This window comes from Hemiscyllium ocellatum, chromosome 11, assembly GCF_020745735.1.
Source record: "Hemiscyllium ocellatum isolate sHemOce1 chromosome 11, sHemOce1.pat.X.cur, whole genome shotgun sequence".
Classification (NCBI taxonomy): domain Eukaryota; kingdom Metazoa; phylum Chordata; class Chondrichthyes; order Orectolobiformes; family Hemiscylliidae; genus Hemiscyllium; species Hemiscyllium ocellatum.
Genome location: NC_083411.1, coordinates 92,761,045 through 92,787,491, shown reverse-complemented (window position 1 = coordinate 92,787,491; position 26,447 = coordinate 92,761,045). Strand labels below are relative to the sequence as shown.

The window sequence follows — 26,447 nt, the reverse complement described above, 5'->3', positions numbered from 1 at the left end:
TCACTCCCTCCACCACCAGCAATGCACACCATGTATTGATGTACTGCATCAACTCAAAGTCTCCTTTGACAGTATTCATCAAGCCTGCAACCTCCTCCATGAAGCCAAAAAAAGACAGCTGACAATCAAGAACTTCATCATCATCACATTTCCTCAAAATGGCACCCCTCAAAGTTGCACATCATCCTGAACTGGAACTATATTGCTATTATTTCATTGTTGCTGGGTCTGAAGACTATATCTCTTTCCCTCACAACATTGTAGGTGTATCTACACGATGTAGCTCACCATCACCACAATTCAAGGACAATAATTTCTACTCTTGCTTGCAACACTCAAATCTTACAAATGATTCAAACTATAACCGATAGTTACCTGAAATGTATAGATCAGGAAAGTTCCAGTTTTATGTTAGTTATTAATCTTCATGATGTTGGTAGGGCAATGTTCCCCAGTATTCCTGGGTTAAAGTATACACTACATCAACCAAACAAACACCTAATTGAAGACTAGCAAACCATACAGAAGTATATCCAAAGACGTGCAGGTCAGGTGAATTGGCCATGCTAAATTGCCCATAGTGTTAGGTGCATTAGTCAGGGTAAATATAGGGTAGGGGAATGGGTCAGTGTGGACTTGTTGGGCCAAAGGGCCTGTTTCCATACTGTAGGGAATCTGTATGTAAGATTATTAGATAAGATTGGGCTTTTGAAGGTCCTTTGCAAGAAGATAACAAAATCATTTACAGTATGATTGATTTCTCTCAGGATAAAATTAACCAATAATGTCTAACATTAACTGATTGATGAACTAATTGCCAATCTTACTTGAAGTGTTTTAAGTTGGAAGCTTGTCTCCAATCTTCCACAGGCACTAAGTTTAGAACCTGAATAAAAGGAAAATATTGCAGATATTTGAATTCTGAAATAAAAACATAAAGTGCTAGAGAAACTCAGCAGGTCTGGGAGCACCAGTGGAGAGAGAATCAGATTTAACACAGAACATTAACTCTGTTTCTCTTTCACAGATGCTATCAGACCTGTTGAGTTTCTCCAGCACTTTATGTTTTTATTTTAAGGCTTGATGAGCTGTAAATATTTCAGGAAGAGTGTCAAAAACACAATTTACAAACCATAAAGTTCTACCTTGAAATGGAAGCCAACTGTACCTCTTGGCAAGGTCTGCAATGTCACTATTTGTCTTCATGCTTTATTGTACTCATACACCTCAGGCAGTTTTGCATGACAGGCTGTGACTAAAGGCCCAGATATGTAGACAACTGCATATCTGCTAAGGACCATTGTTGTGGGGCAGTGTGCCTGAAGATGGTTCCAGAGCCATGTTATAGCAACAACAGATTTGTGTTTCAGAGGGAGCTTTACCCCGTGTCAGTTTATCTCAAGACATTGTGGGACTCTTCTCCATAATTTTCCACCATGACATTTAATAGATGTAGCACCACTGGAGTTTTAACCACTAGAAAGTGACAGCAGAATGGCAATTCTAGGATAGCCATAACAATAAAGATGCTCAGCAGTTTTAAAATGGTGATTCTTATGATTAAGTTTTTACAGGACAATCACAAGCCAGGAAAAATTTTGAAACTAAATTATTTTGACTGGAAGTATAGAGTTATAGTCAGAGTTGAACAGCATTGAAGCAGCACGGTCCAACTTGTTGAGACCAACCAGATATCCTAAATAAATCTAGTCCCATTTGCCAGCATTTGGCCCTTATCCCTCCAAACCCTTTCTATTCAGGTATCCATCCAGATTCCTTTTAAATGTTGTAAACTTTTACTTTCAGGCTGTTATGCATGGGATCCTTGAAATTGATGTTTTATAGTTTTTACTGGAATTTAAAAAAATAAAACTGTTTTCGTCAAGAGAACCAGGACTCTCTTGTTCTATCACAGGTTGTGGTACATCTGTTGTCTTCTGGTTAGGAGAATTATATTTATGTTCAACTTCTTTGGAAATATTCACCAGTTACAGGTAGTTAGGTTTTAAAGTGCTTGTTATCATTTACCAGGGTCCACCACTGTCTGTCTCTGTAAGTTCCCAGAACCTCAAAACAGTGAAAACCTATTTACCTTTCCCAGCCTTGTACTTCGATCCGATTTTGTTCTCATTTGGGCGGAGGGAAGGGATGTTGGGTGGAGTGCAATGAATTAATATAGAATGCCATGTTGGTTGGTAATAGATCGGAAACTTTGAGAAGTGAGTTTATGAATTCGAAGTCTGTTGGTGAGTGATTGCTGAAGATCCGAAAATATTCAAGTTGCACGGATGCTAAACGCACTGTGGAGAACACCTGGTGGCTCGATACTTGAAAATGATCTGCAGAACTAAGTCTAGTGCGACACAAGATGGTGAATGCGAGCATGTGAGTGTGCAGGAGTGAAGTTCCTAACGGGGGAGGATATCTATCTATCTCAGGATGGAAAAAATGGAGCGATGTCTTGCATCCTCTCTACCTTGGGTCGGCTTTCAAAAAACTTATGTGCAGCGCTGCATAAGTTGGTGATTAAAATGTCATATTTTGTGGGGGTTTTTTGTAAAAAGATTGACCATTATGAGCCACGATCTGTGGGAAAGGAATCGAAGACATTCCACTCCCCCCAATCCCCCCCCCCCCCCCCACCCATTTAGCATTTTATTGAAGTTAAATTAAGGTGACCAACCACTGTATTAATGATTTTTACAGCTTTATTTAGTTACTGCATTCCTGTATTTTTTTTAATGAATGCTACTTTAAAAATTAATTTTGGTTGGTAATTTTAACAATGTATGGGCCCCACTCGATCATGCCATTCCAGTTAAAAAAATGATTTATCCACGAGGTGGGATTCGCGACAAAAAAATCCAAACCGCCAGGTCTGCACTTCAATGGGAGGGCTGCGTTTACATTTTTTAAAAAAAGTGATGACAAAATGTCTATCTGACAGTAAATAGGGGGTCTGGGTGAGAAGGGTCATTGCCCTTTTAAGGGTGGAGGAGGTTGTTGATACAGATGACGGAAATTGTGTTACAGGGCGGCGGCGTGGCTGCGCAAAGAGACTCCGGGGAAATCTCAATTTCTTCACCAATCACCCCCGACAAATCCCTCCGGCCGCTCTTTCTCCCCGTCCCCGGGATCGTCAGGCATTCGGCCATGAGGAGGAGCGGGGGGGTCAGGAAGAGCTTCAGTCATTAATAGGCCCCGAAGGTAAGACTGTACCCGGGCTCTGGTGTGGCGGAGAGATCGGGCTCGCTTTGTTTCTGATGATGATGATGGCTTGGGAATCGCACGGAGACAGAGACACACACTCGGAAAATGTATGGAGCGCAGTTGACCGGCAGCTGAGCGCAAGTGGGGTGTGATCCCCGAGCAGCCCGGGCTCTCTCTCTCACACACACACACACACAGAGAGAGAGAGATCGCGAACTCCAGAGCCTGGCTGTGTCACTAATACCCGGGGCTCTTCTCACTGTCCCTGCTCGCCTGTCCGCACAGGCACCAAACCAAAGGGGGTCAACTCTCCCAAGTTTGACTGCTCCATTTCAACCCAGCACTTGGCATAATTTTCCAATACAATCGACCAACTTCGGCCTTATCTAACAACATTGTAGCTTTTATTTGAAGGGGGAAATGCACAGCCTACGATAACTTCATAGTTTAGAATAATTCTGATGTAGCGGTGGACAAATCCGCAACTCAGGTTAGAGAAAGTTGCGAGAATGTAGTTTGGTACTGTGTCAGCCCCCCCACCCCGCTTTCTAAATTTAATTCACGCCTTCAGTGTATGTGAAGGCGAAGAACACCCAGCGATCCCGGGCATCGGCCGGATCAACTCGGAATCAATACAAGCAATCTAAAAAAAAGTTGTTGTGAAGTGGGCCCGAATCGCTTAAGTGGGAGAGTCGAATGAATGGATCGGGGACAAATGAGAGCTGATGGGCAGGAACGATGTTATCTCTTTTGCAGGGAGTGTACTGTACAAAGGGCAGGACTGTTCAACCCACATCGTCATACCCTAAAGAGGAACCTTCCATTTTTGTTTTACTGTACTTGCTCACCAAGGTCACAGGTTGAAGCGTGTGAGTGAGTTGTAACAGGGCAGTGCACTGTGCACTGAGTATTAGATGGTGAGGGATTGCATTGTCTCTAGAATATGAGACGATTGGTAAAAATATACTTGACTGTGTTCAATCATCTGGCCCTGATGACATCATAAATTAGGGGAGTCAATTAGCTCCAGGTATAATTACAGTTGCAAATTCATCCTTAACTATTTTTGTTGCGTTCTCAATAGTTTTATCCTGAAATCAAACTTTAGTTCTCACCTTTTCCTAGTGTGCTAACTAAATGCAATAGAGGGAACGTAGTATATAAATGGAAAGATAACAAGGCTGTTAGCCATATCTGACCTGAATATTGGATAACTTCTTTAGCATTTTAATACATTGTAAGTAAATAAACTGTTTTAAACACATATGCATGAGAAATATTGCAGGCATACAGCAGATCTGTAGCATCTCAAACAGAAACTTTGGTCAGCATATTAAATATGTTGAGCCTTTGTGAGAAAAGATCTAACAGAATCCACAGGTGAAACTTTAATTTGTTTATCTGTCTTCAGCCATGGAGGACCTGTTACACTTTTCTAGGTATTCCAACATTTCTTTCGATCTTTTTTTCATCTCAAATCAGTATGTAAGCTAGTCTCAATCTTTTGTGGGTTGAAGTTTGCAAGATTAGTCTTTCTACAAAAAGAAATTGTATGAACCTCAGTAAATCTGTCTCTTCATTTCTTCATAGTATCCATTTTAATTTATCTGATTCTTAAAACGATGGCTGGCACTGCATTGCAATAAGCAGTGAATAGTGACTGAAGCCAACCATTTTTCTGCAAAAGGTAGGATACATTACCTCTTTTTTCTGATATTCAAATGTGGGAAATGCTGTCTTTGGAGGGAGAGAGTATAGGAATATTTAGTGTATCTGACACTGTCAATATAGTGATCCGATTGGCTATCAACACAAATTTGTAAATTATTTAATTCCATAGAACCCGTGTGGTCTACCAAATGATAACAAGTATAGAGAATCCTCTTATTTAAAGTAAAGTATCCAGTATTATTTTAGACTTGTACCAGTTTAATTTCTGTATACAATTTTATGAAAGGAATTTCTCATGTCCTTAATATTTTGGCATGTTTTTAGAATGCAATGAATTTATTATAATAAGGCTAATAGTATTCTACTGGTTCTTAAACGTAATATTAAGGTATATTTTTGTGACATAGGCTGCTTATCAGGTGCACTGGTAACACTGGCCTTCCAATTGAAAGATGGTGTGTGATGATGATTGACATGCAATAGTCCCAGGTCATAGAAAGACATTTGGCATTCATATTGCACCTCCTTGACACATCCCTAAGGGCTTCATACCAGAAAAATATATGTTGTAGTTTTGTCACTGTTGTGATATAGGTAAAATATTGAAGCCAATTTTGCACAACTACCATATAAATAACCATTGAATCTGTTTTTGTGGTATTGGTTCAGAGAGATTTTGCCAGGACATCTGCCTATCTTTGATTATTGCTTTGGCAACTTTTACAACCTCCTGAACACAGGCAGGACCTTGATTTAATATCTTGTCAACAATATGGTGCTTCCATCAATACAGCATGCCCTCACTTGTCAGCTACATTCTGTGCTAACTTTTTCTGAAGTTGCCTTTAAGCATTAAAGTTTTTGCGTTAGTAGTGAAAGTGTTTGTACTGAGCAAAGCTGACACTGTGAAGTATCTTACATATTTTATCTGCAAATGGTATTTCTATCAGGTCTGGGACTACTTACAGCAATTTTTTTTATGTGGAGCCAGTCTTAACTGGAAATAGGACAAAAGCCGTAATGCATATGACATTGAGAGGGTATGGGATAATGAAATGCAAACAAAAACTGCTTTCTCTTAGCATTGCTTTACAGTTTTTAGTGCATCCTTGTGCTGTTATTCCATTGAATTGCGCAATTTTTGTATTTCATTCCTGTTCAAGAACCCTTACAACTGTTACTTAATTCCTTTGAAAGTTCAAGAGTTCCAAGATATTCATTTGTTTCCTTTTACATGGAAGAAATATCGCATTCTTTCCTGACCTGTTGTCAATATAGTTATTCTGAGAGAGAAAATTAAAAAAAAACATTTAAATATACTTGTTTCGGGGAGATCTAATCAAGTTATTGCTCAAAGTATGCCTGTTAACAAGAAATATTGAGTAACTTTGCAATATTGCCTTCAATTCCAGGTAGTTGGTTTTACTGAAGAAGAGCAAGTTTGCATGTGACTGTCAGAGTCAGTTATTTTCCAGATGATAGTTGGGAATTTAAATCTGTGCTTTCAAGTAGTGAAAATGGAAGCAGTGTTGAAATCTTTTGCTTTTATGAGGCTCTACCTGGAAACCACATGTACAGTTTCAATCTCAATCTACTTATTCATATGAACACCAGGCTGTGAAGTCACAGAAATCTGAAGTAAACAATGAAATTCCTATTTCATAAGAAAATGACTTGTATAAAACAGTGTTTATATAATATTTATATTTACTTTATTGCTGAAGCTGTGAAGGATAGGAATTTCTTGCAATAGTAATTCACAAGAGTTTTTTTATTTTCTTCAGTGTTTAAATATTCATTCATAAGTGGAACATTCCTCTGAAGTTAATTACGCAAGAAGATAAGGTAAATCAAGAAATGATTTGGTCACATCAAGTTTAGTTTGAAACAGTTGTAGATTATAGATGTAATGGAAGACTGAAGAGGTTAAGAGATTCAATTTCTTAGCTCATGGCAAAGAAAGTATCAGGATTGGAGATTTTGCAGTGCGATTAATTTTCAACAGTGTGAGGATGCATGAAGTGTTCTGTTAGAATATTAGTCAGTCATTTCTTGAATACTCATCTCGATTTTTGATCTGAAAGACAATGCGCACTTAAGAATTTAATGGATTAATAAAATGTATCCACTTGCTGTGTGAGTGTGTCTTTGTATTGAAAGTCCAAGAATTGAAGACAGTTGGGATTTTGTAAATTCTCTTTTCCTTTAGAAGTTAGATCAATTATTTCAGAACTGAAAAAAGGAGGATCAATTTCAGAAAAGCCTCAAAAGACTTTATTGGCTCATGACATTCAACTGTCCTAATTTTGCAAATTTGTATAAAATGTGAAACACATTTGGATCTTCAACTCTGAAAATAAATTTTGTGACTGGTATTGTAAAATATAATGCTTTACTCAATAGTGACTTTGCTGGATAGTTGGGGAATTGCAATAGGGTGTCATGGATCATCGTTGAACATAGACTATGTTTTAGGCAAATATTAAAAAAGTCTCGCATTTACCGAAGTCCTTTTGTGATATTGCTACATCCCTCATGCCTGTCAAATATTGAAGTGTTTTTGAAATGAAGTCACTGTTATATGATAGGAATTATGGTAGCCATTTAGTAACAAGGTAAATGACTAGATAATTTGCACTTGGTGGATTTTGTTGAGAGAGACATTGGTGACCAGGACAAGGGGAGAATTCCTCTGCTTAATTTGAAAGATCTCCTGTAGACATTTATTTAAGTGGAGAGATTGGAGATCATTTTAATATTTAATCTAAAAGCTAGCACCTTTGACAATGCATGACTCCATCAGTACTCAACTGAAGTATCCTCTTAGATCATGGATTTAATTTCCTGAATGGCACTTGAACCACAAACTTCTAGCTTAGGGTGAGTGCCACTATTGTGCCAAGTGTGATACTGATATCATTAAAGCAAACTGATGAACTCTGTTATTCTGAGTCACGCCAGTTCAACAAGATTATGGAGTCCATGCGATCTAATTATCAAAGTATTGTACCAAACTTAATGTATTATCCCAAGCATCACTGGGGACATAATTATCCTACTCTTTGAAATTTAAAATAAATATACATAATCAAGGTAAAGTTTGTACAAAATTAAAATTTAGCAATTGTTAAAAGAAAAATAAAAACCTGGAAATAGTGGTTTATGTAGAAAAATAGAGTTTAATGTTACAGGTTGATTACTTTTTGTCAGTTTTGATTGTGTTATATACTTACAATTGTAAGGAGAGGTGAAGAATAGTGAAAATGTATTGTGTTCAAGTTTCGATCTATAGAAGGTTTCTGCAGTAAAAGTTAGTGAGTTGCTGTTGTTGAGGTGCTCTATTGTTGCCTAGAGATGTTAGCATGGAAAAATTTACTTCTAGTTTCTGTAATCATCAAGTTAACAGAGGAGTTTAAAAGTAAGGGGATGAACAGAGATTTAGCTGAAGTTGAAGAAGGGTGCAGTGTGAAGTGCAGGAGAGTAAGAGGCAGTCTGTGAGAGGGGCTTTCAGGGAGTAGGGGTAGAAATCATCTCTAATCAAACTTCTGTACTTTGTGCTGTTAATACGTTCAGCAAGACAAGTGTGTCTTTTAGTTTCTTGTACTCCTCTCCAGCCAGCTGCGTGATTAGCTTTGATATCTTTACAATAACTTGAATTTATATATCACTTTTCACAACCACTGGATGTCCCAAAGAGCTTTACAGCCAATGAAGGTCTTTTTTTGGTTGTAATGTAAGCAATGCAGAAATTAATTTAAACTTAGAAAACTCTTACAACCATGTGGTCATGACCAGATAATCTGTTTTCTTATGTTGTTGGTAGTAGGATGGATAATGGCAAGGATAATAAGGTATATGCCCCCTGCTCTTCTTACAAATAGTGCTGCAGGATCATTTACATTCACCTGAACGGGCAAATGGGACCTCAGTTTAATATCTTATCTCAAGGTGAGAGTGTAGTGCTTTGCAGTACTGTACTAAAGTATAAGAGAGGTAAAAACAATGACTGCAGATGCTGGAAACCAGATTCTGGATTAGCTGCTTATCTCTCCACGCTTCAGGCTCACTGCCTTTATTCCTGATGAAGGGCTTTTGCCTGAATCGTCGATTTCGCTGCAGTTTGGATGCTGCCTGAACTGCTGTGCTCTTCCAGCACCACTAATCCAGAATGTACTAAAGTCAGCCATGATTTGGTGCTCAAGTGTGACTTGAACCTGGAACCTCGTGATTCATTGGTGAGTATATTACCAACTGAGCTGTGGCCTTCAGTATTTAAAGAAGTTAGTTTACATTTTTTCAAAAAGTCTTGAACTGTAATATAAAATAGAATATGTACTGTACTGAAGTTTTCAACATGTTTCAATTTTTGAATTTCCAACTCAGATTGATACTACCTTAAACATCATATATCCAAGTATTAGATCATTGAACAGTGCAGCACAGAAACAGGCTTTTGCCCACCATGGCTGCACTGACTTTGATACAATTCTAAACTTAATCCTATCTGCTTGCACATGGCCTGTATCCCTCTATTATCTGCCTTTTCACACGTCTCTCTCTAAATGCCTCTTTAACTTTGCTTTCATATCTGCTTCTACCATCTTCCCTGGCAGTGTGTTCCAACTTTTCCTCATCTTACTTGAACGTATGCCCCATCTATAGTTGACTTTTCCACTTGAAAAAAGACTCCAACTATGTCTGCTACAGGAAATATGTTGTTAAACTTGAAAAAGTTCAGAAAAGGTTTACAAGGACGTTGGTTAAAAATGTGTTGCTGGAAAAGCACAGCAGGTCAGGCAGTATCAAAGGAACAGGCGAATCGATGTTTCGGGCATAAGCCCTTCTTCAGGAATGAGGAGGGTGTGCCAAGCAGCTAAGATAAAAGGTAGGGAGAGGGACTTGGGGGAGGGGCATTGGGAATACGCTAGGTGGAAGGAGGTTAAGGTGAGGGTGATAGGCCGGGGAGGGGGTGGGGTGGAGAGTTCGGGAAGAAGATTTAAAGGTCAAGAAGGCGGTGCTGTCTGAGGGTTGAGACTGAGAAAAGGTGGGGGGAGGGGAAATGATTTCACGCAGAGGGTGGTGTGTGATGGAACGAGCTTCCAGACGAGGTGGTACTGGTGGGTACAGTTGCAACATTTAAAAAGCATCTGGAAGGGTACATGAATAGGAAGAGTTTGAGGGCTATGGCCAAGTACTGGCAAATGGGACTAGATCAATTTAGGATATCTGATTGCTGTGGCTGAGTTGGACTGAAGGACCTTCTTCCATGCTGTATAACTCTGACTCTGTGCACCTATAATGCCTATCATAATTTTATATACCTTTTATCAGGTTGCTGCTCAGCCTCTGACATTCTAGTGAAAGCAATCCACGTTTGTCTATCCTCTCCTTGTAGCTGAAACACTCCAATTCAGACAACATCCTGGTAAACCTCTTTTGCACCCTATCCAAACCTCCACATCCTTCCTATAGTGTGGCAATCAGAACTGTACATAATGCTCCAAATGTGCCCAGACTAAAGTTTTATGCAGCTACAAAGTGAGTTGTCAGTTTTTATACTCATTGCCACAACTGATGAAGGCACTCATGTTGTGTGCCTTCTTTACCAGCTTATCCACTTGTGTTGCCTCTTTAGGGAGTGGGGAGTTATTGACTTGCACCCTGAGAACCCTCTGTATATCAGTGATCTTAAGGGTCCTGCCATTTACTGTATAAGTTCACCTTGCATTTCACCTCCCCAAATGCATTACTTCACCGTTTACTGGATTAAATGCCAGCTGCCATTTCTCTGTCCAACTTTCCAACTGATCCATATCCTGTTGAATCCTTTGACAATCTTCCTCACTATTCACAATTCTGCCAATTTCATGTTGTCTGCAAACTGCCTAATCAGACCACTTACTTTTTCATCCAAATCATTTATATCTATTACAAACAATAGAGTTCCCAGAACTGATTCTTGCAGAACACCAGTGATCACAGACCTCAAATCTTAAAAACATCCCTTTCTATGACCAAGCCAATTGTGTATCTAACTTACCAAGGATCCAACTCACAGTGGATCCTGTGTAATTTAACTTAATCTTTTGGATCAGCCTTATATGAGGGGCCTTGTCAAATTCTTTAGTAAAGTCCATGTAGACAACATTCACAGCCCCGTCCCCATCAATCAGTCACTTCCTCAAAAAGCTCAGAGTTTGTGAGACAAGACCTCCCCTTTATGAAGCCATGTTGACTATCCCTTATAAGTCTGTTCTTTTCCAAATGTGAGTAAATTCTGTCCCTTAGAATCTTCTCCAATAGTTTCCCTACTACTGATGTGAGGCTTACCAGCCTACAGTTTCCTGGATTATTCCTGTTGCCCTTCTTAAACAAAGGAACAATATTGGCTATATTCCAGTCTTCTGACATCTTGCCTGTGGCCAAGGGCCCAGAAATCTCCTTTGCCTCCCTTAGTATCCTGGGATAGGACTTGTTTGGCAATGGGGCCTTATCTACCTTAATGTGTTCTGAAATAGAAACCAAGACTCCAATCATCAACAGATTGGTTTCCACATATTGAATAGGGATGGTGGAATTTTGGATAGGAAATGTTTTTGGCGGGATCTCTAACTCAGAAGCCACTCTGGTGTGACAGGCCTGCCTTCCAGTCATAGCGTCATAGAGCTGTACAGCATGGAAACAGACCCTTCAATCCAACTCATCTATGCTGACCAGATACCCTAAACTGATCTAGTCCCATTTGCCAATATTTGGCCCATATCTCTTTAAACCCTTCCTTAAATCCTCTTTAAATCCCCATCCAGGTGCCTTTTAAAGATAGCAACTGTACCAGACTCTGCCACTTTATCTGGCACCTCATTCCATACACGCGCCACCCTCTGTGTGAAAAATTTGCCCCTTAGGTCCCTTTTAAATCTTTACCTTCTCACCTTAAACCTAGTTTTGGACTACCCAACTTTGGGGAAAAAGATGTTATCCATTCAACCTGTTCATGTCCTCATGATTTTATAGGCTTCTACAAGGTCACCCCTCAGCCTCCAATGCTCAAGGGAAAATAGCTCCAGCCTAGTCAGCGTCTCCCAATAGCTCAAACCCTTCAATCCAGGCACCATCCTTGTAAATCTTTTCTGGACCCTTTCAAGTTTCACAACTTCCTTCTTATAGCAAGGAGACCAGAATTGAATGCAGTATTCCAAAAGTGGCCTATCGATGTTCTGTACAGCTGCAACATGACTTCTCAACTCCAATACTCAATGCACTGACCAATAAAGGCAAGCCTTCTTTACTATCCTATCTACCTATGACTCCACTTTCAAGGAACCATGAACTTGCACTCCAAGTGCAAATGACCTTCAGCAAGTGACCTTTCCATTAAGTGTATAAGTTATGCCCTGATTTCCTTTTCCAAAGTACAGCACATCACATTTATTTAAATTAAACTCCATCTGCCACTCCTTAATACATTGGTCCATCTTACCAAGGTCCTGTTGTATTCCGAGGTAACCTTCTTCACTGTCCACTAACCACCAATCTTTTGTCACCTGCACACTTAATAACCATGTTGATATGTTCACATTCAAATCATTTACGTAAATGACAAAAATCAGTGGACCCAGCACCAATCCTTTCCCAAATGACATTCACAGGTAGCCATGGGCCCAGGTAGCAAGTGTGCAGGCGCTACTGGGAGAATGGTCAGGTAGGTCCAATTGCTGATTCGATGTTCCTGATGTGGTAGGGAGAAGACAGGAAGAAGAATTTAGGAATCCCAGGGGAAACATTTCTATTTCTCCTGGCCTATATGCAGTGCTGTGAAAGCATTTGCCTTCCCTTAGGAGTTGGCTTTGTTTTCTCTTGGAACAGAGGGTTTTCTGAAAACTGAGAACCATAGCTAACCCTGCAATGCAGGTGAACTTTGAGACTGCTAACCTGATTAAAATGTTACTTGTCCCATTGGAAATAGATTGACAGTGATGGGACTAAATGCAGACAACCAAACCTGGTAGTGTACAGGTTTGGTCATGTTTGAGATTTTATGAGTTTTATCTCACTACAGCTAACTCATTCATTGTTGTGGGTTAAAATTTAGCCTGATGTGTATGTTAGATGAAGCCATAAAGGTATTTTTACATTTAAGGTAGTTGGGATTTCATGGTGGGAGTTAGAACTTGATGCCAGTGCTTACCAAATCAGCAAATATATATGTTTTGACTTGGGCAATTTTTTGTTTACATGGCATTTAGCACTTAAAGTTTCTTAAAGAACAGTGCAATGTTTTAATACTCTAATTTACTGACTTAATCTACTTTATAGACTTTTTGCCAATCTGAAATATGTTAGTAATATCAACTTAAAATTTTGTTTTGAACCTTGCATCCAGCACATATCTGTTGGAATTTCCTTAACTTACTTTTCTTTCGCAGATATTCAAATGACTATCAATTTGCAAGTCCTTGAAGAAACAGTGTGTATGTTTCAGTTGAATAGCTTTATAATACATAACAGTTCAAAATAAAAACTAATATTATGTAATAATATGCAAAATTATTTATTTTTTCATTTGTAGACTGAGAATTACAGGTTAGCTGAGAGATTAGTTAACTTGGTGATTTTCTTTTTCAGTTTCTCCCCTTCTCTTCTGAAGTAGCTAATTTATGATAAGTTACGTTCCAACAGCATCAATTGTCCTCAAGTACCTCTTTCTTCAAGTGTCTATTTGGACAATCAGTACAATATTTATGGAAAACGATCAATTTCATTACTGAATATTAAGACCTATATTTTGATCTTTGAGGAACTTTAATAGAAAAAGAGGAAATTAATTAAAAATGGCCTAAAATTACGCCATGTAATTGTTGGTAGGCTAGAACACCAAGTTCACTTTGGGTTCTAACTGAACAGAATTTTGTCCTTCCCAATGTTGAGTTTTTTTTTAGCAAAGGTGACTGAATAATGAATGAACATTGGGATGTTGTTTTTTTTTCTGCTGTCTCCAAGTTTAGATTTTCTATTATATATTAATCAATAACTTGCTGAAGTTTATTGGTAGTGAAACATTGTGAGCACCTTTTGTTACAGCACTGATGTTGCTGGCCTTATTTATGAAGTAGGAGTAAAACTTTGACATCTCTCTGTGTATGAGATTCACTATATTTCTAGCTGGCAACAAAATCAATTACTTCCCTAATTAGCTTGATACTTACCTTATGAGAATTTGGGTTGTGTTTGTGGAACTTTTGTAGGTAAGTAATTCTGAATTAACTGCAATTGATAATCATTTAAAATAAAATCCTGTTCAGTCTCCCTCAATTTCTCAGAACACTTTTGACGTCACAGTTTCACATTCCACATGAAAGGTAGGGTGGTCTGGGCTACAGATACCTCTGTGACTGTCCATTAGACTTGCCTGAATGGAGTCAACCTTTTTAATTGTATTTTGGCTCTGAATTGTAAAAGAGCAGTGATGTTTGTGTATATATCTGTGATTTTTGCTATGTGAATATTTGCAATAATTCATTCTCAGTTCATAATGCTAATGAGTGTATAGACAATGATGCGGGAGGAGGAAGTACAAAATATAAATATTTGGCTGTATTCTCCCTCCTCCACCTCTGGCAAACTGTTTAATTGTACATCATCCTCCCAACATGGCTCATCTTATTTACAGGTACCTTTAATTGCAACAGTAGAATTGGCTTAACCACAGATTGTTTCACACCCATTCTGTGATTGGTTGATAACAAATATGAGTCAGACGGAATAAGTTGTTGAAATGGAATCAAACATGGCCACAATTTTGTATTGCATATTGTAGTGTATAGAACAACATTTGACAGAGTAGACTGTGGGGGAACTAGTGGATACCAAGCAGGAGGAAAATAAGAAATTGGGTCAGGCATTCAAAGTCACGAAGTAATTTGTCGAGGAGACTTTGAAAATTGCATTTGTTTATGCATAATACAGTTAGCTTTGCTTAAAATTGTCACAGTTCACTAAGTCAAGTTGAAAAGGGCTGACTGGCAACACTGAGCTTCAGAGTAACACACACAAACTGCTGTACAAACATCTTCTATTTCCTTGCAGGTTTAAATTAGACAATAAAGGACTCTGTTTATTGGAGTTCTTTAGAATAATAGAATTTTACAGGGCAGAAGGAGGCCATTCGACTCATTGTGTCTGTACCAGCTCCCGAAAGAGCTACCCAGTCAATCTCCACTCTCCAGCCCTATCCCTGTGGCCCTATAACGTCTTCATTTTCTTAAAGTTTCTACTATAAAAATGTTTAAATAGCTGAAATAAACAAACGTTTTGGTTATGGCTCATACTATCTATCATTCTATTTCTTTTATTAAAAGAAACCAATGCAATAGATCGCAGCATCGGTGGCTTTTATTTCTGTCTGATGAGTGGCTGCTCATTTACATTGTATGTCACAATGCAACACTTGAAGCATTCTCTATGGAGTCTTAATGAAAAACCTGCAGTTGCTGTTGCACTGAACACATACTCAGGCACATCACTGACTTTGGTTTTGCTACGAAAATAAATTACTTCTGATTTTTTTTTATTGTGTTTATTGTGTGTTCAGAAAATGCCAAAATTAGGTATAGTTTTTTTAAAAAAAGCAATTTTTTTGTTTGAATATTTTCTCAATTCAGGAAAAGTTCCACCAGGCTGGAAATTAACAAATATAACCCATATATTTAAGAAAGGAGGGAGGCATAAAACGGAAATGAGGCCAGTTAGCATGACATCTGTCATGGTGATAGTGAAGGAGTCCATCATCAAGATTAAAGTTGCATACTTTGAAAAACTCAGCATAATCAGGAAAAGTCAGCATAGTTTCATCAAAGTGAAACTGTGAATAACCCACTTACTGATATTCTTTTGAAGGACTGACATGTGCTATGAATGTAGGGAAATGATGTGGGTACTGTGCTTCACCTTTCAGAATGCAATTGCCAACGTGCCGCCAAGATTTATTGCACAGAATAGGACCTCATGTATAGGAGGCAATATTAACATGGATAGAAGATTGTCCAACTGGGAGAAAACATAAAGTATGCATAAACAGACCTTTCCTGATCAGTTGTATGGGGTGAGTGGAAACCCAAATGGATTTGTGCTGGAGAATTAACCTTTTACAATTTACTTCAGTGACTTAACTGGAGGGAAGTGAAAGCAGGTAGCTAAATCTGCAGATGATAGCAAGATAGTTGAGAAAGTATGTTGCAAAGAAATCACAATGAGGTTGCAGATGGACATAGGTAAGTTGAATGAGTGACTGGGAAAAATCTGACAAATGGAATATAATATGGAAAAAAGTTAAGTTTTTCACTTTGACAGGATGAATGAAAATGCAGAGTGTTACTTAGATGGACAACAACTGCAGAATACTGAGATGCAGAGGGTTTTTTTTTAATTCCTTCGCAGACATAATTGACCAGGCCAGCATTTATTACCTATCCATAATTGCCCAGAGGACAGTTACCTGTCAATGGTAATGTCAATGAGAGATTCACTCTTACTGGAGATAACTGTTACCTGTCACTTGTGTAGCACAAGCACTATTTTCTACAATTAGCCAAGTTTGTATGCTATTCAGATTGGCATAGACTGTAGCCTAACCTGAGGATTTGTGAATGGAGCTGAACATTTTTGCAATCATTAGCCAGCATCCTCATCTGTAACCATATGATGGAGAGCAGGTCGTGGATGAAACAGCCAAAGATGGTTTGGCCTGAGACAGTATCCTAAAGGAATTGTGGGCTCTTGTGGTGCAGTGGTAATGTTGCTATCTCTGGAAAAGGAGGTCTGAGTTCAAGTCCCAATTGCACCAGAGGTGTAAGATCTCTGAACAGGTTGATAAGAGGAACCTAAAGAAACTTAGATTTTTGTGGTGTAGTGATAGCGTAACTACTGAGCCAGATATCATCATTCAAGTCTCACCTACTCCAGAGTTGTATAATAACAATCTCTGAACTGCTTGATTATAAAATATCAACGAGCAGGAAGTGAGGACTGCAGATACTGGAGATCAGAGCTGAAAATGTGTTGCTGGAAAAGCGCAGCAGGTCAGGCAGCATCCAAGGAGCAGGAGAGTCGACGTTTCGGGCATGAGCCCTTCTTCAGGAATGAGGAAAGTGTGTCCAGCAGGCTAAGATAAAAGGTAGGGAGGAGGGACTTGGGGGAGGGACGTTGGAAATGCGTTAGGTGGAAGGAGGTCAAGGTGAAGGTGATAGGCCAGAGTGGGGGTGGGGGCGGAGAGGTCAAGAAGAAGATTGCAGGTTAGGAAGGCAGTGCTGAGTTCGAGGGATTTGACTGAGACAAGGTGGGGGGAAGGGGAAATGAGGAAACTGGAGAAATCTAGGTTCATCCCTTGTTATTGGAAAGTTCCTAGGCGGAAGATGAGGCGCTCTTCCTCCAGCCATCGTGTTGCTATGGTCTGGCGATGGAGGAGTCCAAGGACCTGCATGTCCTTGGTGGAGTGGGAGGGGGAGTTGAAGTGTTGAGCCACGGGGTGGTTGGGTTGGTTGGTCCGGGTGTCCCAGAGGTGTTCCCTGAAACGTTCCGCAAGTAGGCGGCCTGTCTCCCCAATATAGAGGAGGCCACATCGGGTGCAGCGGATGCAGTAAATGGTGTGTGTGGAGGTGCAAGTGAATTTGTGGCGGATATGGAAGGATCCCTTGGGGCCTTGGAGGGAAGTAAGGGGGGAGGTGTGGGCGCAAGTTTTGCATTTCTTGCGGTTGTAGGGGAAGGTGCCGGGAGTGGAGGTTGGGTTGGTGGGGGGTGTGGACCTGACAAGGGAGTCATGGAGGGAGTGGTATTTTCGGAACGCTGATAGGGGAGAGAAGGGAAATATATCTCTGGTGGTGGGGTCCGTTCGGAGGTGGTGGAAATGGCGACGGATGATACGATGTATGTGGAGGTTGATGGGGTGGTAGGTGAGGATCAGTGGGGTTCTGTCCTGGTGTCAATTGGAGGGGCGGGGCTCAAAGGCGGAGGAGCGGGAAGTGGAGGAGGTGCGGTGGAGGGCATCGTCGATCACATCTGGGGGGAAGTTGCGGTCTTTGAAGAAGGAGGCCATTTAGGTTGTATGGTATTGGAACTGGTCCTCCTGGGAGAAGATGCGGCGGAGACGAAGGAATTGGGAGTATGGGATGGCGTTTTTACAGGGGGCAGGGTGGGAGGAGGTGTAGTCTAGGTAGCTGTGGGAGTCGGTCGGTTTGTAGTAAATGTCCGTGTTGATTCTGTCGCCCGAAATAGAAATGGAAAGGTCTGGGAAGGGGAAGGAGGAGTCTGAGACGGTCCACGTAAATTTGAGGTTGGGGTGGAAGGTGTTGGTAAAGTGGATGAACTGTTCAACTTCCAATTGGGAGCACAAGGCAGCGCCAATACTGTTATCAATGTAGCGGAGGAAAAGGTAGGGGGTGGTGCAGTGTAGCTGCGGAAGATGGACTGTTCCACATATCCTACGAAGAGGCAGGCATAGCTTCATGGGTTGCATCCGCTGCACCCGATGTGACCTCCTCTATATTGGGGAGACAGGCCGCCTACTTGCGGAACGTTTCAGGGAACACCTCTGGGACACCCAGACCAACCAACCCAAACACCCGTGGCTCAACACTTCAACTCCCCCTCCCACTCCACTAAGGACATGCAGGTCCTTGGACTCCTCCATCGCCAGACCATAGCAACACGACGGCTGGAGGAAGAGCGCCTCATCTTCCGCCTAGGAACCCTCCAACCACAAGGGATGAACCTAGATTTCTTCAGTTTCCTCATTTCCCCTCCCCCCACCTTGTCTCAGTCAAATCCCTCGAACTCAGCCACCGTCTTCCTAACCTGCAATCTTCTTCCTGACCTCTCCTCCCCCACCCCCACTCCGGCCTATCACCCTCACCATGACCTCCTTCCACCTAACGCATTTCCAACGCCCCTCCCCCAAGTCCCTCCTCCCTATCTTTTATCTTAGCCTGCTGGACACACTTTCCTCATTCCTTTAACAGACATAACCATCTTTGTTTCTGCCAAGTGCAACTCCAGCCAGGGGACAACTTCTGCAATTCCCAGTGATAACTTACTTGGGGTCTCTGATGCCATGTTTGAGGGTAATCACTCTCACCTCTTTTCTTTCTTTGTACCCAATTCTGTCAGGATGTCTAAGAAATGACAAGTCTTGAGTGGTTTTGTTGGGACCCAAACACTGCGTTGATAAGTGGGTTAGTGCTCAATTAGAGTTACCATTCAAATAATGTGTAGTGGAACAGGAAACTAAAATTAATCGGATGTTACTAATAGACAAATGGGGTTAACCTATTTGTGTCAAATTTCTCTGACCACAATTTTAATGCAGGTGTTAACCATTTAATCTTGTACATGCTGTTAAGATTTTCACTGGAATAATGGACAAAATGTGTTGTCAACATCCATTAGTGGGTGAATTTAACTGTAAAGCACACCTCCGCTGGCAGAACAGGAATGGATGCCACCCTGACTGTCTTGCTGGTTCCTAAGTTATTCCAATTAAAATTGAAGGTGCTCACTGCATGCATGTGAAAAAATATACAGTAAAGGGATGGGAGAAAGTTTTCATTGGTGAAAGCTGCTGACAATGCCGCACTGTCCAAGATCACTCCCAGTGGCGATAATTGAAATGTTTTATGTAAACTCATTACCTTATAAGGGCTCTGCCAGTCAACACCCTGAGATAGATCAACATATGGCCAATAATGATACACCCTTTAGTCCTCTCATTTTCTTACTTAGATTGGCAGGTCAACCATACTGAGAATAAGGGACCTTTTTCACTCCATTCCTCCATACCCTGAACTTATCCTTTGTCCTCCCTTAGTTTCCAGTTCTATTCCTCAACACCCACCACTGACTTGCTCTTGTCAGTCCCAAGTCTCATTATAAACTACCATACTTTGTTTTGTCAGAGGGTTCAAAAAGGAAAATCACTGACCTCTAACACAACTGCACAAACCGACCATTGTGTGTCATTTTCAAACAACATGGAATGGGATGCTATGGTATTTTCATGGAGAAAGTGTGAACTGCAGATGATGGAGATCAGAATCGAAAGGTGTGGCGCTGGAAAAGCACAGTAGGTCAGGCAGCATCCGAGAAGGAGAAGAATTGACATTCGGGCGTAAGCCCTTCATCGACTCTCCTGCTCCACAAATACTGCATGATATTATCATGCACTGCTAACTTTATCATGAAGGTTGAACATAATTCCAAAACATTTTAATGTGATGGGAATGGCTTTGCACATGTATTACAACGAGGTACTTGCAACTCAAATTGCATGAGGCCTGACCTACCTGAAATGTCCCAAGGTAATCTCTGTTTGAATCTACTGCTGGGAAAACTAATTTTCTGCTCCCATCTAAATTATTCCATCAGCCAGTTTTTTCAGTCTTGCACACCCCATAAAGTCAAACACATACTTCCAACTGTAATTTCTAGGCTACTCTAATACAATGCTAATTACAGAATAGAAGAACATCATCTGAAGTATAACATCTTCCATTTACCAAACTTGTTCAGATAAGGTTGTCAACCAGTTTTGCATCTAGTTTTGGGCTCATTTGGAATTGAATTGAAAATATTTCTTTGTATGCTGGGAGCAGATCCAGATGATCCCTGGAATGGCAGGTCTAACATATGAGGAACGGCTGAGGATCCTGGGATTGTATTCGTTGGAGTTTAGAAGATTGAGAGGAGACTTAATAGAGACGTACAAGATAATACATGGCTTGGAAAGGGTGGACACTATGGAAATTGTTTCCGTTAGGCGAGGAGACTAGGACCCGTGGACACAGCCTTAGAATTAGAGGGGGGTCAATTCAGAACAGAAGTGCGGAGATATTTCTTCAGCCAGAGAGTGGTGGGCCTGTGGAATTCATTGCCACAGAGTGCAGTGGAGGCCGGGACACTAAATGTCTTCAAGGCCGAGATTGATAGATTCTTGTTGTCTCGAGGAATTAAGGGCTACGGGGAGAACGCTGGTAAGTGGAGTTGAAATGCCCATCAGCCATGATTGAATGGCGGAGTGGACTCGATGGGCCGAATGGCCTTACTTCCACTCCTATGTCTTATGGTCTTATGGAGCAGACACTTTTTTTCTAACATTCCAGTTTATATTAATATCCAGTTTTGGAGCAGAGGTATTTTCATTTTTGTATTAGATTAAAGAGAAATATTTATACTAAGGCAGCATGGTGGCTCAGCAGTTAGCACTGCTGCCTCATAATAGTAGGGACCCCAGTTTGTTTCCAGCCTCGGGTGCCAGTCTGTGTGGAGTTTCCATGTTTTCCCCCTATCTGCGTGGATTTCCTCTGGTTTCCTTCCACAGTCCAAAAATGTGCATCTTATGTTGATTGGTCATGCTAAGTTATCCCGTAATGTCCAGGGTTGTGCAGGCTAGGTGGACTAGCTATGGTAAATGTGGGGTTATAAGGATAGGATAAAGGGCTGGGTCTGGATGGGATGCTGTTTGGAGGGTCGGTGCAGACTTGATGGGCCAAATGGCCTCTTTGAGCATTGTAGAGATTCTATAAACTGGTTTTAGTTTATAACCTGTTTGGTGAAATAATTTGTATTTAATGTTAAGCATGTAAATAAAAACGAAATGTTCAAGCACATTAATGAAAGATAATCCAGCAGATGAAATTTTAGTTTGGATGAGTGTAAACGTTGCTCATGTCACTGAACAGACTAAATTATATGTGAAATCTGACTGGTTTTGGAATGAGTATTAATAAAGCTGAACAGGATTTAAAGGTTCCCGTAGTTTTAGTAATCAATACATGTAGTTGATGTAGAACAGTAATCAACAAACCATGCTGAATGATGTCATCAAGACAGTGGAAGCCGTTTTTAGGATAACTCAAAACCAGCTGTTAGATATTATTTTGGAGTTATAGAATGATGCAGCATAGAACTGAGCCATTTGTTGTATCATGCCAGTACTGATGATGATGGGACAAGCTGTCCTGGTTAGTCCTACTTCCCTGTTCTTTTCCCATTGCATACCAAATTGCCCCCTTTCCCCCTTAGTTCCAATTCTCTTTTGAAAATTGTTACTGAATCTGGTTCAACACCTTTCCTGACTGTAACACTTCACTTTTTCTCCCCCCCGTGTTACCAACTTAAGTCAGTTATCGTAAATCTCTGCTCTTTGATGAGTGACTCTTCTGCCACTGAAATCAGTTTTTGCTATTGTATTATATTGTTTAGTTTTTCCAGATAACAGAAATCTTACATCCACAGTAACATATTCATAAATGGTCCCCTTAACCTTCCTAAGTTTGCATGTTCACCATGTGTCTGCTTGGGTTTCCAGTTGCTCTGGTTTTCTTCCACTGTCCAAATAGGTGGACTGGCCATGATAAATTGTCTGTAGTGTCCATGGATATGTGAGTTAGGTGGATTTACCATGGGAAATGTGGGGTTATGGGGACAGGGTTGGGTTCTAGGTCTGGGTGGGATGCTCTTCAGAAGATTGGTGCAGATTCAGTGGGATAAATGGCATCTTTCTGCACTGCAGAGATTCTATGAAAATCCCAAGGTGTTATATACATATGTAAACAGCAAGAGGGTAGCAAAGGAAAGGATAGGTCCTTTCAGAGACAAAGGAGAGAACTTACGTATGGAGCCAGAGTTCTTAACAGACCACAGTACATCATAGGAATAGGCCCTTTGGTCTACCAACACATAGTGCCTTTCTAAACTGAAAATCCATGTGGTCCATAACTGTCTATTCCCAAATAGTATTCCCGAATACTTTGAATCGATATACACAAAGGAGAAGGACATCGTGTTTGGGGAGTCTAGAAAGGGGAATGTTGATATTCTAGAGCATATCAATATTAAAAAAAGTGTTGGATGTTTTGAAAAGCATTAAAGTAGATAAGTTCCCAGGACCTGATGGGATCAATCCCAGCATACTTTGGGAGGCAAAGGAGGAAATTGCTGGGACCTTATATGAATTGTTTGTGTGCTCTTTAGTCACAGAAGTCCCAGAGGACTTGAGAGCAGTGAATGTTTTTCCTTTGTTTAACAAGGGAACAGAAATAAGCCTGGAAATTAGACTGGTGAGCCTTACATCAGTGATAGGTAAATTACTGGAGAAGATTCTGAGGGACAGGATTTACTCATCTTTGGAAAACCAGTGACTTAATAGTGATAGGCAGCGTGGCCTTTTGTCAGGGAAGGTTGTGTTTCACAAACTTGTTTGAGTTTTTAAGGATGAGATAAAGATGATTGATGAGAGCAGGCTGGTGGATATTGTCTACATGGACTTTAGCAAGGCCTTTTGACAAGGTTCCTCAAGGTTGATACAGAAAGTGAAGTCACATGGGATCTCTGGAGAGCTGGTAATGTGGATACAGATCTGGCATAGTCATAGAAAACAGAGAGTAGCAGTGGAAGGGTATCATTTTTAAGACTGGAGATCTCTGACCATTGGTGTTCCACAAGGATCAGTGCTGGGGCCCCTGCTGTTTATAATATATAATTTGGAGGAGAGTGTAGATGATCTGATTAGTAAGTTTGCAGTCAACAGAAAGATTGGAGGCACTATGTATAGTGAAGAATAATGTCAGATGATACAATAGGATATAGATAGGTTGGACACGGGTGGATAAATGACAGATGGAATTTAATCCAGACATATGTGGGGTGATCCATTTTGTAAGGTGTAATGCAGAAAGCAAGTAGACAGTAAATGGAAGAATCTTTAGAAGTATTTACATTCAGATGGATCTGGTGTACAGTTCACTGAGCACAAGTTGATAAGATGGTCAAGAAGGCGTATGGTATGTTTTTCTTCATTAGTTGGGGCATAGATTATAAAAATTGACAAACTGTGTTGCAGCTGTAAAGAGCTTTAGGTCAAATTTGAAATATTACATATAATTGTCATTCCTAGAAAAATGTGAAGGCTTTGGAGAGGCTACAGAAATGGTTTACCAGGATGTTTCCTGATTTGGAGGGGACTAGGGAGAGATTGGACAAACATGGTTTGTTTTCACTTGAGTGTCAGAGGCTGCGAGGTAACCTGCTAGAAACTTACATCTCACCAGGGAACCCATGGGACTTCACCTTCTGTTTGTGATTTTTGAGAAGATTTGTAGCTCAGGTTGAGGTTCAGCTTGTAAGTTTTCTCGCTGAGCTGGTAGGGTTGTTCTCATGATGCGAATAAACCTACCAGCTCAGCGAGCAAACTTTCACCTTCACCTTCTGTATTAGCTAGACTTGAGGCATGGATAGACGGAGATGCTTTCTCAGGATAGAAATACCAATTACTAGGATACATAGGTTTAGGGGGGAAGTGGGAAAGGTTCAAGGAAATGTGAGACGAAGTTTTTACACAGACGATAGTAAGTGCCTGTACTACACTCTCGGAGGAGATGGTAGAAGCAGATACAGTAATGATGTTTAAGAGAATCTTGACAGATACATGAATGGGCAGAGAATAGAGGAATATGGACTGTATAGAGGTAAATGGCTTTTAGTTTAGAAAGGCGTCACATGTCAGTGCAGGCTTGGTGGTCTTAAAGACCTGTTCTTGTGCTGTATTATTCTTTCTTTTCTTTGTACTGTATGTGGCTTACTTCTCTTCCAACTTTTTACATTCTTAAAGTATGGTACCCAAAATAGGAAAGAATACTTCTCCAGATGTTTTACCATGTTAATGATAATATATAAATTCAAGTTGATGTTGTTAGCATGTTTTAGAAAAACTTCAGTATTAACATAGTAGGTGTTGGTCAGCTCAGTTGGCTGGATAGCTGGTTTGTGATGCAGAGTGACGGTAACAACATGGTTTCAATTCCAGGACTGCTTAAGGTCACCATGAAAGTGCTACCTTCTCAACCTCACTCCTTTCCTGAGGCATGATGACTCTTAAGTTAAACCAGTAATTTCTCTCTCTAATGAGAGAGAAGCATTATGGTCTTCTGGGCCTAGGTAACATTACGTGCTCTTTTTTGGCAACTGTAAGAATGCTAAACTTCAAATTAACTCAGTTTATACTTCAAGAGTTGGCAAGTGAACTCTGATTAGCTAAGACATTGCCATGGCAAAAGTGATGTGGAACAAAGGCTCCCCAAGCTTTCGGCTAATTAAGAAAAGGCACAAGGCTTGAATACTTTATTGGGTCCCTGCAAATGAATGTATGCTGCTTCTAGCAAGTTAAATGAGCCACAATTTGAGTTTTATAAAATCGGAAGATGCCAAATTTCAGAAGGTAGGTAAGGTATCTACTTGTCCACTCTAAGGCCTGTTTGACCAATAGTCCACCTTCACAGCCATGATATGCTGCGCGCATGCTAATATTGAGAATGTTATTTTGCTTAAAGTAAGTTTTTTGAAAAGCCATGAAGAGTGGGTTGCATAATTGTAGATTGCTCTGGACACATCGTGGATATCACCCTAAGTTATTGTCCTGTTTTGTGCTTCCTGTGGTCTCCAAAACTCAGACAGACACCCTGTCTCCCCTCGCCCAGCTCCTCAATTCCTTTCCATCGAAAATCCTAGACTTAATTCCCACTGGCGGTAATGTTTCCTTCGTCCTGCTTTCTCCTTGCAGTCCCAATACCACTCTCTATTGGTGGAATCTGGTGGGTACTTCCTGTCACTGAGAGATGGGTGACAAATGCTCATCTTGTTTAGGCTGGCCAGATTAGATTAGATTACTTACAGTGTGGAAACAGGCCCTTCGGCCCAACAAGTCCACACCGACCCGCCGAAGCGCAACCCACCCATACCCCTACATATACCCCTCACCTAACACTACGGGCAATTTAGTATGGCCAATTCACCTGACCCGCACATCCTTGGACTGTGGGAGGAAACCGGAGCACCCGGAGGAAACCCACGCAGACACGGGGAGAACGTGCAAACTCCACACAGTCAGTTGCCTGAGGCGGGACTTGAACCCAGGTCCCTGGCGCTGTGAGGCAGCAGTGCTAACCACTGTGCCACCGTGCCGCCTTAAAATGTTTTTGGATTAGATTAGATTACTTACAGTGTGGCAACAGGCCCTTCGGCCCAACAAGTCCACACCAACCCTCCGAAGACCCACCCAGACCCATTCCCCTACACCTAACACTATATGGGCAATTTTGCATTGTCAATTCACCTAACCTGCACATTTTTTTTTGGACTGTGGGAGGAAATCGGAGCACCCGGAGAATGTGCAAACTCCACACAGACAGTTGCCTGAGGCGGGAATTGAACCCTGGTCTCTGGCGCTGTGAGGCAGCAGTGCTAATCACTGTCCCACCGTGGATTGTGTCGTCATTGCAGCAGTGGATTGCAAGTTGATTAGTTTGAAACTGATTTATCTTCCAGTAGCCATATACTATGATCACATAGAAACATATGTGCCTCCACCCAACCCCACCTCTCTGTAAAATCTGACTGCGGGTGTCACATTCAAGAGAACAAGTGAAATGCAGTTCAAAAGATTCAGACCAATAATTAGAATTAAAGCTGGCATAAAACTTTGATTTTCTATGAAATACTGTCTCTATGCCCATAGATGGTGC

General features: G+C 40.8%; 1 protein-coding gene across 1 annotated transcript in view; it reads left to right on the top strand.

Moving 5' to 3' along the window:
* Positions 1-3,069: 3,069 nt before the first annotated feature.
* Positions 3,070-26,447, top strand: part of bcorl1 (BCL6 corepressor-like 1) — a 175,612-nt gene continuing 152,234 nt past the window's right edge. Inside the window, exon 1 of the mRNA XM_060832260.1 lies at positions 3,070-3,207. The gene's annotated coding sequence lies outside the window, so the exon portion shown is untranslated. The remainder of the gene's footprint in view (positions 3,208-26,447) is intronic.